Here is a 6000-nt window from a genome sequence, read left to right as displayed (position 1 = left end):
AATCCTCAAAGGAGACTGAAATCTCACAAAGAAAACAAGTATTAAAAACGTAATACAAGGAAAAAAATCCCTGGAATAAACAAGAGAGATATTCAAATGTTTACTGAGAGGCTGTGTTTCCCATCAGAGACTATTACCTCTAATGACCAGCAGCAAAGCACTGGCTGGTGAAACCACTGAGTTGAAAAGATTAAAAAAAAAAAAAAAAAAAAAAAACAAAGCTTTGAGCACCTAGGAAACATCTTAAAGGTTTATAAGGGAAGGGCAGTTCACTGATCATGAGAGATACCTGTCATGTTTTCTGCTAGGTGAAGATAAAATGCACTTAATTTTAGGGAAAAAATAGAAAACCAGAAATATTTTTATACTTATGAATATGAAAAATTATGTAATGACTATACTCTTGAGATTACATATCTTTAAAACACTCCAATAGTCTTATAAGAAAGTTTGTGAAGAAAAATTAACATCTAAATATATGTTAACACAGAAAGACTCCCTTGACCAGCAGGTAGGAAGAAATACAAAGCCATGGATTTTTTTTTTATACCCAGAAAAACTGGCTTTCAAATATGCAAATAAATCATTGTGAACCTACAAGAATAGTGTTGCCAACAGCTCATCTGGAAGGATCCAGGAGAGAATGAGGTATCAGTGGCAGCAGCAGCAGTGACCGTCACGGTCACTCAGAAAAGAGAGGCCAAGCCAGCCAGGTAGCTTTGCTCTTTTCTTTGACCTCTTTGTTTCTTTCCAAAGGTCTGTCTCTGGACTAATTCTAAATCCCACCAAGCTGGTGATCAGAGCTAGCCATATTAATAAATTTGTATATTGAATAAATTTGTCTCCTAGGTCCTTAGGCATATAAACTATCACTATAAAAAATAAATACATAAAGGTAAATGAATACAATGAAGCACAGGAATAACAACAAACTGGAGAAGATGCTTTTTTTATTTTTGCATTCTGCCACCTAGCACTTGAGTAAGAAGATTGATGCCAATATAGGAATTTTTCCAGTCTAACTACTAAGAAGGCCTAGAAATAGTAACTCATCCAAGGCTCAGATGAGCTTAGTGGCAGGGCACTTGCCTAGCATATATCATGTTTGGGGCCCTTACCCTGCAACTCAAAATAGCAACGAGCTTCCTTGGCACTCACAGGATCATCTTGAAGTGCAGCAGCTCGCTAAAAGACATTAATGCTGCATTGAGAAGTTTCTGACTCCAAGCCTTCAGTTAAAAAATGATCTGTAATATCACTTAATTCCAGCTTGTATGGAAGCTGGCCAAGCTTCAAAAGACTGCTGACATCACATCTCAAAAAGCCAGGAAACAATGTGAACTGCCTTCCACTCGTGAAAGATAGAGCCATGAGTACTAACCATAGTAATACTTTGTGAAGAGCTAGGCCTTGTGGTTCCAACTACTGAGGGGGGTGAGAAATGAGATCATAAGTTCAAGGCCCATCTGGACAAATGACTGGGCTCATGTCTCAAAGTAAAAAAGTTATATAAGAGGCTAAAGCTATAGCTCAGTGGTAGAACACTTGCTTCACATGTTCACAGTCATGGGTTCAATCCCCAGAATCATCATACAATAACAAAAGAAAAGGACCCATAACTTCATAGCATCTTCATAATGAAAGGACCCCATCTGGAGGGTGGCAGGGCAAACTTCTTACATGGAGAAGATGACACTGGAGATGAAAAATCTGCATAAATTCTTTACCAACTGCGTCATCCCATAATGCTTCTAGGGACCAGTGAGAGACTGGCTGGCACAGGTATATAGGAGAGCCTTTCTGGGCGTGGCTGGCAGAGTTGCAGCTCTGAATTTTTCTGTATTTGTTTTGTTAAATTCTCTAAGATTTGACTTATGACAGTTTCTACATTTAGCATTTAATCTAATTAATTTTATATTACTGCGACAAAACACTGGCCAAAAACAACTTGGGGAGGAACGGATTTATTTCCTCTTACAGCTTACAGTGTGTTATAAAGGAAAGTCAGCAAGAACTGAACAAAGGCCACCAAGGAATGCTGCTTACTGGTTAGCTTTCTATAACATACTCAGGATATACTCTTAGTCTATAGGACGACCTGCCCATGACTGGTACAATTAATCATTAATCAAGAGTTAACACAGGGTATCAATTAAATGCTCTACTGATTTGCCAACAAGCAATCTAATGGAAGCATTTTTTTTAAACTGAAATTCCACTTACCCAGATGACTTTGGCTCCTGTCCCAAGGTGACCAAAAACTAACCAGCACAGTATTCTGCAATAAAACAATTTCAAACAAAACCCAAACTAGAAGTCCACCTGGAGGATCATTTTCTTTTGCCAGTTAAAACCTCCTCTCTCTCATGTTCTTCTTGATACTTTAGGAAACAACTACTTCTGTAAAACAAAAAGACAGCAAAAACTCCAGGAACCATGTGTGCCCTATACTGGAGTGAGCCTAGACTAGGCTCACCATGGCCTTTTCAGGCTTCAGAATGAGACTCACACATACATGGTACCTTCTTACACAACAAGACTCAATCACATTTCTTCAACAAAACAAAAAAACTGAATTCTTTCTGGGCTGTGATATGGCTTGGCCATTGAACCATTTGCCTGACAAGCATGAAAACTTTAATTAGGTCCTTAGAACCCATAAGTGGCTGGCACACATGAACAGCACACATGTAGTCTCAGTGACTGGAAAGGTAGGAGGCAGAGACAGGCAGATCCCTAGAAGCTTGAAGTCCAGGTAGCCTAATCTGTGAGCAAGGCTATGGTCACTGTGGGGCAAAGTTCAAGTCCGTGAAAGACCATGTCTCAAACGAAAAGTAGAAGGCACTTGAGGGTTGACTTTAAAGACCATCCTCTCTCCAAAAGGCACAGACATGTAAAATACACATATACTCTCACAATACACACTTCAGTACCATCTGCTTAGAAAGCCAGTTTGAGATTATTTGGCAAATGGTAGTCCCATCTGATTACTAAGTCACCCTTAAAGGTTGGACCTGAGCTAGCCAAGGAGACTCTGGCCTGGATGAATTGAGTCACAACAGGTTTGAGTGGGACTCCACTCTCTGAGACCATTGCTTGGCCCCAGCTTTCCCATCCTGCCCTAACATTGGGATCCTGCCACCTTCACTTTCACTGTGAGCTTTCAATGTAGGAACTTAGCAACATAAGACCTCTCATGGTGAGAAATCCTGAATACTACCTCTCCTCCTTGCCCCCACCACTGAAGCTGAAAATAAGCACTTTCAGTGCTAGAGAAGAGAGCCACCTGAGGGGAGCATAAATAATGAGAGGAGGAGGGGGGTTCTCCTGCCCAAGTCCCATCCACTGGGTTCAATGACAAACAATAGAGAAATACATCCTGTGATCTATCTATCTATCTATCTATCTATCTATCTATCTATCTATCTATCTATCTATCTATCTATATACCTGTGATGTATATTTAAATTCCTTAGAAAATGGTAGTTCCAAGGACTATTGCTGGAACTTGGTATATATATACGTAAAATACACATATCAGTGAGTAGTGATGTGTAACAACATAATAGTGTAAGATCTGGTCTTCTTTTAGGTGAGATTATGTAAAGTAGCTGGATGTCACTCACAGGAGATGATTATGGTCTGGTGGTTGAGCTGTTGCCTGCTCCTCTCCCTATATCTAGTCCTTCTTAGCATCCTTCTTTGATCCAAGAATCTCCATGGTTGTTGGTGACTTTATAATGTGGTGTTATCTGGTCTAAATACTATGCCTCCAGGTATTTGCAATTCTCCTTTTCATTCCTGAAATTCCTTCACTTTCCACAGGCTTTCCTAGAAGACCTGGTTAAAAGGGTACATGTAGAGCTAAAGGTTTGGAACAGAGGTCAAGCATTTGCTTAGCAATGCCTGAAATAAAGTGTGCATGGGCAAATATGCCATTCAACACTCCGTCTTAAGGTTTACCTAAATGTGTGTTACTTAAATTTCTTCCCTGGGGGAAGGAATGTTTATCTCTCAGTTTAAGGCCCTAAGGACAAACTGAGGCACAATTCCACCAAAATTCAATCCAGGAAACCAGTGAGTTTATTGGGTTACTTACTGGGTGTGGGTATTCCTCAACCAAAAGGCTTTATTAGAAAGCTTTTACCCAGCAGGAATGATGTGATGGCTTGCCCATTGCTACATAGATGGAGACCACCCCCGGCCCCACATGCACACAGTCTTGCCTAGACTATATACTTTAATTCCTCCCATGGCCATGTGAGATTAGAGCAGAGCAGGTGCTGGGTATTTAGGTGAGAGTTTTATATATCTATGAAGAAATACAAACAGTCAACAGACCTAACTGGGGTAATCCCTTCAAAAGAGGCTAAATCTGAACTCCCCATGATGCCAGTTGCTGCCTCCTAGGACCATCACTTATAACAGTGGGTCATTGTCTCCTCCCAGTGTAGTCTAGCGGGACTGTTCCTGCCCACTGGAGAGCATAATTCCTCTCTGAGCAGAGCTTGCTACTCACATCCAGAATCTACGGACTTGGTTAGGCTCCAAGATTTAGTGACTAGAAGTTGAAGATGACCGCTGACCTTCATCTACTGCCATAGGTGAGAACTTCTACAGCTTCCATTACTGACCATACAGTGTAACAGTTTCTCTTTGGGAATTCAAGGAGCTTATGTATAATGTGGTTTTTAGGTCTTTTCTGTCTGACAAATCCCAGACCTCTTTAATTTTTGCATTTGTATCATGGTGGATAACTTTTTTAAAAAATCAGATAATTGACATTATAAACTTTATATTGTTGGGTGTTAGACATTGTATTAGTTTGGGTTTTATTGCTGTGAGTAGACACCATGACCAAGGCAACTCTAATAGAGGACAACAGTCTATTATCATCATGGAGGAAGCATGGCAGTGTGCAAGCAGACGTGCTGGAAAAGGAGCCTGAGAGTTCTGTGTCTTGGTCCAAAGGTTGCCAGAAGAAGACTCAAATCCTATTGGCCAGATTTAAGCATATAATATGACCTCAAAGTCCTGTCTCCATAGTGACACACTATGTCTAACAAGGTTACTCCTCCTAATAATTCCACTGCCCATGGGTCAAGCATATTCAAACTACTACAGACATCATGCATTGTTTAATAATCTTTGGTCTTTGTCTTAGGGTACACTTAAGTCTCCTGGGCTCAGCTTCATGGCCTTGACATTGGTTCTTAGTTTTATTACCAAACAGAGCAACCTATGGTTTACTGCTTCGCTGGCCTTTCTGAAAAGGTGGGAGCCCTCCTTTGGATGGCAGCCTGACATACTTTGCATGAGGATATTCCCACACTGGTTGCAGGAAAGTTCCATTACTAAGCCATGTCTGAGAACACTTCGGGCAGGGGCCCCCTTGTGTTCTTTTTGTGGCAGAGAGGCCTCTTGAGCTTTGGTCTACACATTCAATATTCAGATAAACTCTTCTTCTTCTTCTTCTTCTTCTTCTTCTTCTTCTTCTTCTTCTTCTTCTTCTTCTTCTTCTTCTTCTTCTTCTTCTTCTTCTACACATTCAATATTCAGATAAACTCTTCTTCTTCTTCTTCTTCTTCTTCTTCTTCTTCTTCTTCTTCTTCTTCTTCTTCTTCTTCTTCTTCTCCTTCTCCTCCTCCTCCTGCTCCTCCTCCTCCTCCTCCTCCTCCTTCTTCTTCATCATTCTCTCTCTCTCTCTCTCTCTCTCTCTCTCTCTCTCTCTCTCTCTCTCTCTTCCTCCCTACCTCCTACCCACCCACCCTCTCTCCTCTTGGGAATCTAACCTACCAACCCCAGCAGACATGGGGTGATGGTAAACACAGTAAACTTGACAGGATCTTGCTTCACTTACGAGTGGGGTAAGTCTTCACTCACTCTTGGGGTGAGTCTGAGAAATTATCTAGATTAGGGTAGTTGAGAACTGAAGACCCAGCCTAAATGCGGATAGTGCCAATACAGCAACTTAGGGCTATTATTGCTGTGTTGGGCCTC

This window comes from Micromys minutus (genome assembly GCF_963924665.1).
Source record: "Micromys minutus genome assembly, chromosome: 2".
Classification (NCBI taxonomy): domain Eukaryota; kingdom Metazoa; phylum Chordata; class Mammalia; order Rodentia; family Muridae; genus Micromys; species Micromys minutus.
The sequence above is the reverse complement of the archived record's forward strand: the minus strand, read 5'-3'. Positions refer to the sequence as shown.